Source organism: Schistocerca nitens, chromosome 2, assembly GCF_023898315.1.
Source record: "Schistocerca nitens isolate TAMUIC-IGC-003100 chromosome 2, iqSchNite1.1, whole genome shotgun sequence".
In the NCBI taxonomy this organism is placed as follows: domain Eukaryota; kingdom Metazoa; phylum Arthropoda; class Insecta; order Orthoptera; family Acrididae; genus Schistocerca; species Schistocerca nitens.
The window spans coordinates 763,362,979-763,375,878 of record NC_064615.1 but is presented as its reverse complement, the minus strand read 5'-3'; positions in this window follow the sequence as shown (position 1 = coordinate 763,375,878).

The window sequence follows — 12,900 nt, the reverse complement described above, 5'->3', positions numbered from 1 at the left end:
ATACTTTACCTGGAAACACAGAAAACAAGATGGACGATGGAAAGTGGTTTACTATCAAAGATAGATGATAGCACAGTACATCCACTCGAAAGCGTCGCAGAAGTTTCGGACATATACATTACGTTTCCATAGGATTTCTAAATCATTTCACGAAATTCTGGTGAGATTCCTTCAACAGTACACTTGTTTTGGAAATCTCTTGCTTGTCAAAGATGCAGGTGGTCATGATAGTGTGTTCTGCTGTTAAGATTTACACGATGCCGGATGTCCTATGTTTAAAAGGCTTATAATTTATGTGAGGAATCGTTTAAAAATTACGATGCTATTCTGAATACTAGATCCCTTTCTGCTTATAAGAGGCCGACAGCTGTGGCCGAGCAGTTCTAGGCACTTCAGTCCGGAACCGCGCCGCTGCAACGGTCGCAGGTTCGAAATCTGCATCGGGCATAGATGTGTGTGATGTCCTTAGGTTAGTTAGGTTTACGTAGTTCGAAGTCTAGGGGACTGATGACCTCAGATGTTAAGTCCCATAGTGCTTAGAGCCATTTGAACCATCTGCTTATAGGAGGAATGACTGGAGTTTAACGTAAGTCTAAACACGTGAAATTATCGCATTATTCCATGTTAATGACTTTCACGCTGACTTTATGTTAAGTTTTCTGTCAAGTAACTTAATCTATACTGCAAGTAAAACATCAAGTATCTATACAGTGATTATACGTGCGTCTCAAACACACCTTTGTTGTAATGTCCACCTGTTTTTACTAAAATATAGACCATAGTACAGCTAGATGGTGTTAAATTTTCAACTCATGCGCATTGTGAGTTCTGCATTCTCGGCTTGTGTGCATATGCAGTATTCAATAGGAAACCTTTACATCTGGATACATTTCACTCAGGTTTAGAAAGGTCTAACGGTTCAAAACAACAGACGTCTCATTCATTTTCAACCTATCATGGGCTTATTCAATCCATGTCACATTTTATAATGAGTGAAAGAGGGCAAAATTTCCGCGACTCACTTAGTCATCTTAAAATGTTCCAACCTGGTATGCTTCTTCCTGACACCACCATAAATTTCCAATGAAATCACCTCTGTATATAGGTCTACAGCTATGTGTTCTACTACCAGTTTCACAGCGCTACACACAGTTCACCTTCCTTATCTCAGTTCGCAGAGCATCTCCATTGCACTTTCATTTCGGTGCATTGACCTGTTGTGATCTGAGTAGTCCGCCTCTAAATGCTGTCATGTCTACTTGATAATGACACCAGACCAGCGGATGACTGCTCTATAAATCATTAGATGTAGAAACTGGTGCCATAAACGTTACATTTTAACAGTTTCCGAGAACTTCCCTTTTAAGACCATTAACAGTTCGTTACAGAACTGCAGTAGAGTTTCACAGGGTCGTAGCTGCTATACAACCTTAAGGAGTGCTGGCAACCACGTAAGTAACAACAGCACAACTTGTGATCATCTACAGACACTGCATATGCTTTCCTCAGATTGGAGTGTGTACTTGGACAAACGCCTTCACTAAATAATGTATCGTTAAATGTTCAAATGTGTGTCAAATCTTTGAAAGGTGGCTACACTGAGCCACAGCGCCAGAGATCGCGCTAGAGAGTATTGTTCCGCCGCCTCCACTGGCAGTGATTATTGAGATGTCGTAGTGGGCAGTGGTTGTTGAGAACTCGTGGTAGTCAGTGCTTGTTAAGAACTCGTAGCAGAGAGTGTTTGTTGAGATGTGCTAGTAGGGAGTGCTTGCTGAGATGTGATACTGAAAAGTTCTTGTTGAGATGTGGTAATAGCGAGTCGGTGTGGAGATATATTGTAATGATTAGAGTGATTTTGGTCAATATATGAAGGTAACGAAACTTGATTTATTTTTCATTGTTTAATGTCGTAAGTAATGCTTCATTACAGGTTCAGTCAACAAAGCATCTGGCTTGTGTTCTTGGATTAGAGTGTAATTCTGGTTCTCTTGAGTAATTATGGTATTTTTATTTTCTTTAATTAATTCAGTATAAATGATATTTAAAATTTCTTGTGTTATTGAAGAAGAACCGTGCCAGATGCGTACGTTGAATCACACTTCCACACACAGAACAGTTATACTTGTGCTTTGGTTTCGTAGGTTTTATAGTTGCTGGGGACTTAATTAATTAATTGTGTTAATGAAAATTTCCATTTCATTCTTTGTTGTTGTTCTATGCAGTCAGATTGCGTAATAATACCAGTCAGGGCCAACCGTTTACGAGACTGCGTAAACGGACATACAGCTACTAAAACAAAAAATTAAAATTATTTTCATTTTATTTTAATTAAGCCCCCATGCACGTGGCGACCGCTGCTTCGGATCGTCCCTTGGAAATCTTCTGATTATAAAAATAGTAGACAGTAGCATTGTTGTAGTAATTTGTAGTTTAGTAATTGTAGTCTATTTTGCATGTGTAGATTTGGTAATTGTCATTCTTCTAATGGTATTTTTTTTTTTTTTTGCAAAATTTCATTTCTGTTGTCTTGTCTACGGGTTTGACAATTAGTGCAATTATTTCAATTGTTCGATTAATCGTGTTTGAGGGAAACATTTCGTGTGAATGGTATTGTTGGAGATAAAGTGTCATTGTGTGTAATTTTCATATTGTGACGAGTTTTGTATGTTTTGTAAATGATTACGCGATCGATGAAAAAGGTAACAATGATGAATAGTGAGAATTACGAAATTGTTAACATGGCGAACTCGCCAACAGAGGAAAACAGTATCATGAATAATGAAGTTGAAAATAATTTAATAAGTAGGGAAAATAGTCCGGAAACAGTTCAAAATTTTTCACAATCGAAAAATTCTCAGAATACGAGATTAACGACAGAAGAGATGGAGCAGTTGATGGGCGCTATATTAAATTTGGGATCACAAATAAGAAGATTTAACACGGAGATGGAAACTTTGACAATACAGTTAGGCTCACAAATAGAAACATTTGGAACCGAGATGAAAGCTGAGATGGGAACAATTAGAACTGAGATGAAAGCAATGACAACACGGTTATGCTCACGAATAGGGACATGTATCAAAAATACGAATGATGAATCAAAGAAAGAAATTAGAGAAGAAGTACAACCGATTTTGAATGCTCACAATAATAGTTTAATTTCAACAGAAATCAGACAAGAGGAACAGGACAGAGAACGGGAAGAAAAAGATCGCGTGATAGTACAAAAATTTTCAGAGTTAAATTTACAACGTGCACACGATAAGGAAGAAATATTTGAAAGAATCGAGGAATCTGTAACAAATGACTCAACGCAACAGTATGAACAGTTAACTACTAAATGTGACAATACCGAAACCCGAGTCGCGACACTTACGGAAGACGTAAATAAACAGAAAGAAAAAATAGGTGACTCATCAGAAGGAGTTTGAGATTTCAGATAAATTGACAAGTGTTAGTTTAGCAGAAGGGTTTGAAGAAAATAATTTGTTTCATTTACGTGATGCAACAAGAGAGCGCCAGGCGCGCGAACTTGACAATAATCAACATTGGGAGTGGTACAGACGCGGTAGGTCTTTGTCGCCACGAGGCGAAAACTTTGACTATAAACACTTTTTGACTGTTCGGAAATTTAAGATCTTTCGCAATTCTAAGAATGACATACATCCATGTGCATGGTTAGATCAATTTATGTACGCACTTCCGCCAAATTTGCCACTAAGTCACAAACTGGAATTTATGTGCGGCTATTAAAGTCCTCAGGGGATTCACTACACTAAGTGAATATGTGCCGTAGCGCTCACAGGGCCCCGAGCTGTAGTGGTGCTATTTCCCTTTTAGTTTTCTGCACCGCTGCCTACTCTTTCACTATTCTTTGCATCTATAAAAAACAATTCTTCTACTATACATCTATCTAGACAGTAGGTAAAGATTAACCGGATTTGACTGTTTTACCCAAAAGTGACTTTGGAAATTACCGTTTGGACTTACTATATTTCCTGCAGCATTCATTCGTAATTTAAACGAAATCTTACCTGTTTATCCTCGTGACAATATTACTTCATATGTTGACGATATTCTTATTGCTAAACGTTCTTGGAGTGAGCACAACAAAATTTTGGATTCATTATTACGTATTTTTGCAAGAGTTGGCATTACAGAGAACTTGGAAAAATCTGAATTTGGTCGTTCTCAGGTGAAATTTCTTGGTCACATTATTTCTACAGAAGGTATTCTTCCTGATCCAGAGAAATTAGACGCTATTCGTAATTATGCTGTTCCTTCCACAAAACGTGATGTTCGTAGTTTCCTTGGTGTCTGTAATTTTGTTAGACGCTTTGTTAGATTGGATGATTTGGCCACACCTCGTTTACACATTTCAGTTATGCATACTTTGGTCCCAGAAAATGCTTTCATAAATTACGAGAAAATTGCTACTTCAGTAATATGGAAAAACGTATTCGATCTGTTCTTGCCAAATGCAAATTATGTCAACAGGCTAAGCCGCCAACTGTTTCTCACAGAGCACCGTTGTTTCCTATCATTCCAGCGAAATTAAAGGACATGGCTGCAGTCGATTTGTTCGGTCCAGTGGTTCGTTCTACTAATGGTTTTGCGTACATTTTCGTAGCAGTGGAATTGACATCAAAATATGTGTGTTTTACACCTTTACGCAAAGCAACAGCTCGTTCAGTATCTAATGCTTTCATCAAACATTTTCTTAAAGAAGTTGGTCATGTTGATAAGGTTATATCAGATAATGGATCACAGTTTCGCTCTAAAATTTGGCTTCGTACTCTACGGCGTCGTAAGATTAAACCAATTTTTATTTCACTTTTTCACCCAGAATCTAATGCTTCAGAGAGATGGATGAAGGAAATCAATAAATTGTGCCGTCTTTATTGTCATCAGAATCACAGAACTTGGGATCAGTATCTTCATATTTTTCAAAACATTCTGAATGAACTTCCTAATGACTCAACTTCTTTACCGCCTCTATTGATATTAAAAAATAAAGTACCAACAAATCGCATTTCTGAAATCGTTCCTTTTCCGCCTTCACGGAAACTGCGGCATTCTGAAGTTGTCAACCTGGCTCTACAAAATATTGCATCTGCGGCTGCTAGAAGAGAGAAATCAGCGAAACGTCCTGGTCGTTTAAAAATTTTGTCAGTTGGTCAAAAGGTGTTAATTAAGTCTCACCGTTTGTCTCATAAAGGAAAAGGCTTATGTCGCAGATTTTTTCTGCTTTATAACGGTCCATATAGAATTCGCAAAATTATTCATGATAACACTGTTGAAGTAGAAACTCTTAGATCTCGGCGCTCTAAAGGAATACATCATATATCAAACGTTAAAATTTTTGTGGAATGATATACTTTTAAAAAAAATTTTTGTGGAATGACATACTTTAGAGAAACTAACAGCTACATGTAAACATGCAGAGAATACAAGGATACCGCGCTGTGTTTTGGCGGCGGCACATACTCAAAGCAACAGTCAGTCTGCGCGCCGCACAAGGCAGTCGTTGACCGCAAACAATCACTTTCCACGTCACGCGTCTACAGCTGATCGAGCGCTCAGTGCGAATGCACTGACAGACGTAAACAAATACACAGTCTAATTTCTCCGACTAAATTCTGTATAAAGCTATGGTGACTTTATAAATTATGTTATTAACGTTCAGTATTTTTCAGGATACGGTTGTGTAAAATATTTAAGACCTTCAGGTAAATTCTTGCGTGTCCGACGTTAAGACGACTTGCTATGGAGAAAATTTCAGGAAGAATGTAATTTCGAAAAAGAAAGTAATAAACTAAAAAGGGTAACTATTAATTGAGTTTATTTTTCAGGTAACATATTTCCACTTAGGTACGTACTTTAGACGTAATTTGCTGCTTGCGATTACGTGACTCATACTTGTGCTAAATTTCATGTTCTATGAATTTACTTGTGAAGCGACGTGCTTGTGTACATTTACTGATTTTGACAATGTTTTATTAATGAACAGTGTTATTACTTGCGTATATTATGCATCGCTTGGCTGCTATGCTTTTTCACTGATGTCATATTTTTTAATTGTGTGCCTGCTGTGCTTATTTATTTAAATTGTAATTGTCACCTGATTAATTGTGCTGACTGTAGTTAGGTATGTAGGTTACACTTTGTGATTTATCTGCTTGCGCCTTCATGTTTACTTATTAAGATTACATATCAACATTTATTTGCTTATGCTGATATGATGCTAATGACTTGTTTATTACGTAAGATATATGTTTGCTGCTGTGCGTATGGACTGCATATTTACACATTTCTGTTTGTTGTCACAACTACTCTTCAATTTAGAATATAGCAATGCTGATATACTGTGTACGTACATAAGAGTTTAGGTTACACTGTGGTATTAATTATAGATTGTTCGCTTGGCAGAGCCTCGTTGTAGGAATTGTGCTGTATCCATTTGTTGACATTCTGTTCTCTATTGGTATATTTACTCGCTATTGCATGTTTTGCTTATGCTCAGTGCCTTATATTTTTAAGATAAGAAAATGAACTGCTATAATTCGACGAACGACATGAGTACAAGAAACTTCATAGAAGTCACATGAGCTGAGGTTTTATGGAAGCTGTATAAATTTATGCTAATAGGAAGGAAGCTAACGACATGACATACCAAAACTAGGTTTAGACCATTGACAGTTATTACACTGCATTCTTCGTGAGCAATTGAAATAGGAAGTGACACTTCACACAAGAAATACTCCACATGTTTGCTTCTGTTTGCCATAATTTTTGAAGTGGTGTACACACTGAAATATCACGATCATTAACACTTCGTAATCGTACTTAATTACTGAGAGTTATTCGAACTAAGTCTGTTAGAGGTCATGTATGCATTTCTTTTATTTAATGATGGACAAGGAACCAAAATGTATCTTATAATTTATAATGAGTAGAAAATTTGGGTCAGATGGATTACACAGAGGTTGTGTGTGGACACTGTGTCTTCGGATTGTATGGGATGATGAAGTTGCACTAGGATTTTGTCTGTACTTGTTCGAGGAGACTGACTAGAGGAAAGAGTTGTTATGGAAGTGAAACGATATTGGTGCTAATGTTTATATGTTTCGACGCATTGAAGAGGTATTATTGAGATTATGTGAAGTTGATGATTATTGGAGTTTTCGTGGACAAGAGGTAAGGTAAATGATATTGATGGTTCAAATGGCTCTGAGCACTATGGGACTCAACTTCTGAGGTCATTAGTCCCCTAGAACTTAGAACTAGTTAAACCTAACTAACCTAAGGACATCACAAACATCCATGCCCGAGGCAGGATTCGAACCTGCGACCGTAGCGGTCTTGCGGTTCCAGACTGCAGCGCCTTTAACCACACGGCCACTTCGGCTAAATGATATTGATGATAAGGTTTATATGTATCGACGTATTGAAGAGGTATTAGTGAAGTATTGGGATTATGTGATGCTGACGATTATTGGAGTTTTGGTGGATAAGAGGTAAAGTAAGTGAGGAGCATATATTTTTTTGTTGGTCTATATGGAACAAGGAGGATGAAGATGGCAGACTAGAACACTCAAGTAGAAAGAGGATTGTCTACACACACACTTTGTTAAATCACTAAGCAGTATATACTTTTTTTTGGAGAGAGGAAGTAATTGCATATCTTGGCTCACTGACAGTTGTTCAGCAACTGTACATTTTGATCTGGCTTGGCAAACATTGGTCTTGACATGATGACTATGACGCTGACTTAACTATTATTGACTGTTATACATTGCTGCCACTACTACTTGGTACACATGATGAACATCAAATCTTGGACAGAGTTACATTTACACAGTTAACACTATTCAATTACACAGTAGTACTTAATGTGGATGAAAGATGAGTGAGTGTGTTTTGTGTGTTTTCCTTTCCTAATCCTACCCACCTATCTCCTAAATATTATTTTATTTGTTGGTAGTGGCTTGCACTGACACCCATAAATATTATAGGTTTACTGCTATTTGTGTATTGTAATAGTTAATAGGACAATTATGTGATATCATTCGTGTGTTTGTTATGATTTGTATGTTTAGTGTAAAAGCATTGTATGTGTATTCAAACTATTGTTCATGCCTGAACTGTCTGATTAGTGATGGTGCTGCACTTTTCAACATGATGTGTGACATTTAGTCATGTTTAATTTCTGCTGATGAACTGTGTGATTAGTGATAGGGAATATTATGGACTGTTATTTGCACTTTTTCTACATGATTGGTGCCACTAGAACATGTTTAATTTCTGCTGATGAACAGTGTGATTAGTGAAAGTGAATATTATGGACTGCGGTCTGCATCTGTTCAACATTGCTGGTGCCACTGATGGACTGCTTCTACTGAAAAGATGTCACCTGTTGATATCTGCACCTGTTCAACATTGCCGGGTGCCACTGATGGACTGCTTCTACCGAAATGATGTCACTTGTTGGTGTCGGCACCTGCTCAACATTGCTGGGTGCCACTGGTGGACTGCTTCTACTGAAAAGATGTCACCTGTTGCTGTGTGCACCTGCTCAACATTGCTGGTGCAACTAATGGAACTGTTTATACTGAAATGGTGTTACTTGTTGGTGTCTGCACCTATTCAACATTACTGGGTGCCACTGATGGACTGTTTCTACTGAAAAAATGTCACTTGTTGGTTTTTGCACCTGTTGACCATTGCTGGGTGCTACTGCTGGAACTGTCAACTGCTTATTCTTGAGCTATGGAAAGCGTTTATGTGAATATTTGTATAAACTGATTTTTTTGTGTATTACTGTTTGTGAAAAGTTATGAGACTCTTACCTGCACATATTCGTCATTGCTGACGCTATTGATTGAACTGTTTAACCACATAATACTTGTGTAAACTGTTATGTAAAGTCACATGTATGAAGGAATTTGTATTGCTTACTGTATTTTATATATTAGGTTATTGAAAGGTCAGTGCAAAGCCAAAATTTTATCTAGTTATATGATATTTACGCATTAATATTATCTTTTATTTTTGTCTGTATTTTTTTGACGAATTTGGTGGTATTTTCACCACCAATGCTGGCAAAAATACCATCAAATTCTAGCCTGTGGAGGAAGGGCATATGAAAGGTGGCTACACTGAGCCACAGCGCCAGAGATCGCGCTAGAGAGTATTGTTCCGCCGCCTCCACTGGCAGTGATTATTGAGATGTCGTGGTGGGCAGTGGTTGTTGAGAACTCGTGGTAGTCAGTGCTTGTTAAGAACTCGTAGCAGAGAGTGTTTGTTGAGATGTGCTAGTAGGGAGTGCTTGCTGAGATGTGATACTGAAAAGTTCTTGTTGAGATGTGGTAATAGCGAGTCGGTGTGGAGATATATTGTAATGATTAGAGTGATTTTGGTCAATATATGAAGGTAACGAAACTTGATTTATTTTTCATTGTTTAATGTCGTAAGTAATGCTTCATTACAGGTTCAGTCAACAAAGCATCTGGCTTGTGTTCTTGGATTAGAGTGTAATTCTGGTTCTCTTGAGTAATTATGGTATTTTTATTTTCTTTAATTAATTCAGTATAAATGATATTTAAAATTTCTTGTGTTATTGAAGAAGAACCGTGCCAGATGCGTACGTTGAATCACACTTCCACACACAGAACAGTTATACTTGTGCTTTGGTTTCGTAGGTTTTATAGTTGCTGGGGACTTAATTAATTAATTGTGTTAATGAAAATTTCCATTTCATTCTTTGTTGTTGTTCCATGCAGTCAGATTGCGTAATAATACTAGTCAGGGCCAACCGTTTACGAGACTGCGTAAACGGACATACAGCTACTAAAACAAAAAATTAAAATTATTTTCATTTTATTTTAATTAAGCCCCCATGCATCTTATGGGACTTAACTGCTAAGGTCATCAGTCCCTACGCTTAGACACTACTTAACCTAAATTATCCTAAGGACAAACACACACACCCATGCCCGAGGGAGGACTCGAACCTCTGCAGGGACCAGCCACACAGTCCATGACTGCAGCGCCTTAGACAACTCGGCTAATCCCGCGCGGCAGTGTATCGTTACAGAGATGTGACACGTGATTCACTTGAACACTGAGGGTTATTTTGAGCTGCAGCATTGGAATTTCACCCCCTTAAAGTTTATCGTCGAAGTATGTAGAACTCTATACAGAAGAAACAATGTTAGGTGAAATTATGTTAGATGCTACAAATAGATTTCCTGCATTGGAATGTTAATAGCGTCACATTCTCGACGCCTAAGATTACTAGGTACATTTCACAGGCACTGTAGCGGTATAGCTTTCGAGCATTTCAATGTTACCAGCTTCCTGAAGAGTTCCATTTCAGTAACTCTGATATGGGACAGTCTTCACTGCGGGGATTGGTGGATGCTTTCACGCAGTGTTGGTGGTCACAGATTGTACGACGCAGCTGTTCTCTTGTTCTAAAATTTGAGTTTAGAGCTAATTTCGAAACCATGTAGCCAACTGCGCTGGGACGCTCTGTTCGCAGCAAACAGAGGGTGTTTACCTTCATTCCCACTTGATGATGTGCCGCTGGACAGTTCAGGTATGTACTGCGAGGATGAAAGCGGTTGGGTACAAAGGACCAAACAACCCGCTGGAGCATCTAGCGGTCAGTTGCAAATACAGCATCCGCAGTGAAACTGCCTGAGGCTTAGGCCAACAGATTCCATCTCTCAGCAGCATGGGGCATATTGCGGCGCTGGTTAGAAGGGGGTGCAGTAAAGGTGGCGACGTGTGGTGTGGTATTGGAACCCTGTTGATTAAATAAAGACGCAAGTGCATATCTACCCACTCCTATGCTACTGCTACACAGGATAGTGACAAGTGATGGACAACTGGTATAGTTCTGAAAACCAGAGAGCTTCCCCTTATTTTAAAGTTATAGTAAGTGAATTTCTCACCATTCTAAACTTAGGATAATTTAATTTTGAATTTTCCTACCATTTTGATCTCCAAGATCAGGATGAGCTGTTTAAAGAGTTTTCTTGGAGCAATGGGGGAAATTGTTAAGCTTTAATGTCAGAGAGGTAGGGTGATTGTTTAAACATTCCCAGAAGTTGTTTAAGGATGTCATACACTGACTTGGGAAAAGTTTGATCAAAATGAGGTTGACAATTGTTTAAACTGTCATGTCAGAGGGGAATTTATAAACATGGACTTTAACTTAGGATAAGTTAAAATGGGTCCAGTGGCCATCCTGAATTCCATACTTAGAACAAGTGATCTGACAACCGTAACTGCTATAAAAAGATCTACAGTACCCTGCGTGTTTAAGTGAATAACGGCTTGTGGTGAATACATTCAGTGGATTTTCATGTCAGTGAAAGTAGGTTATAAGACAAGTTCAGAATACTTAGTACTTGTAGGGTAAAATTATGTTTTATGTATTGTGGGAACAGCCAACAGACTCAAACTGACTGGAGAAATATGTCTATCGTCTAGCAGGCAGGGGAGACTATCAATCTGTATTGGCTCAAATGCCTCTGAGCACTATGGGACTCAACTGCTGAGGTCATCAGTCCCCTAGAACTTAGAACTACTTAAACCTAACTAACCTAAGGACATCACACACATCCATGCCCGAGGCAGGATTTGAACCTGCGACCGTTGCGGTCACGCGGTTCCAGACTGTAGCGCCTAGAACCGCTCAGCCACTCCGGCCGGCGTAACATCAGGGAAAACCCTGTTACGATCTAGGATTCTGTAGTTGTGGTCTTCACTCCAGAGACTGATTTGATACAGCTCTCCGTGCTACTCTATCATGTGCAGGTCTCTCCACTACTGCAATCTACAACCTTCTGAATCTGCTTGCTGTATTTATCTCTTGGTCTGTCCCTAATATTTTTACCCTTCACGCTTCCTTCCAATACTATAATGGTGATCCCTTGAAGCTTGAGAATGTGTCTGACCAACTGATCCCTTCTAGTCAAGGTGTGCCACAAATTCCTCTTCTCCTCAATTCCATTTATTATCTCCTCGTTAGTTACGTGAGCTACCCATTTAATCATCAGCATTCTTCTGTAGCACCACATTTCGAGAGTTTCTATTCTCGACTTGTCTAAACTGTTTATTGTCCAAGTTTCACTCCCATAAAGGGCTACACCTCATGCAAATACTTTCAGAGAAAACTTCCTGACACTTAGATCTATAGTCGATGTTAACAAATTTCTCTTCTTCAGAAACTCTTTCCTTGTAATAGCCACCTACATTTTATATCCTCCCTACTTCGACCATCATCAGTTATGTTGCTTCCAAATAGCAAAACCCATCTACTTCTTTAAAGGTCGCATTTTCTAATCTAAATCTCTCAGCATCACCTGATTTAATTCGGCTACATTCCATTATCCTCGTTTTGCTTTTGTTGATGTACATCTTATATCCTCCTTTCAAGACACTGTCCATTCCGTTCAAATGCTCTTCCAGGTCGTTTGCTGTGTCTGACAGAATTACAAAGTCATCGACAAACCTCAAAGTTTTTATTTTTTCTCCATGGTTTTTAATTAGTACTTAAAATTTTTCTTTTGTTCACTTCACTGCTTGCTCAATATACAGATTGAATAACATCGGGGAGAGGCTACAACCCTGTCTCACTCCCTTCCCAACCACAGCATCGCCCGGTTTAATTCGGCCACATTCCGTTATCCTCGTTTGGCTTTTGTTAATGTTCCTCTTCGCTAGATACGGTCCATTCCGTTCAACTGCTCTTCCAGGTCCGTTGCTGTCTCTGACAGAATTACAATGGCGCCGGCAAACCTCGAAGTTTTTATTTCTTCTCTATGGATTTTAATTCCTAGTCCAATTTTTTCTTTTGTTTCCTTTACTGCTTGCTCAATATGCAGATGG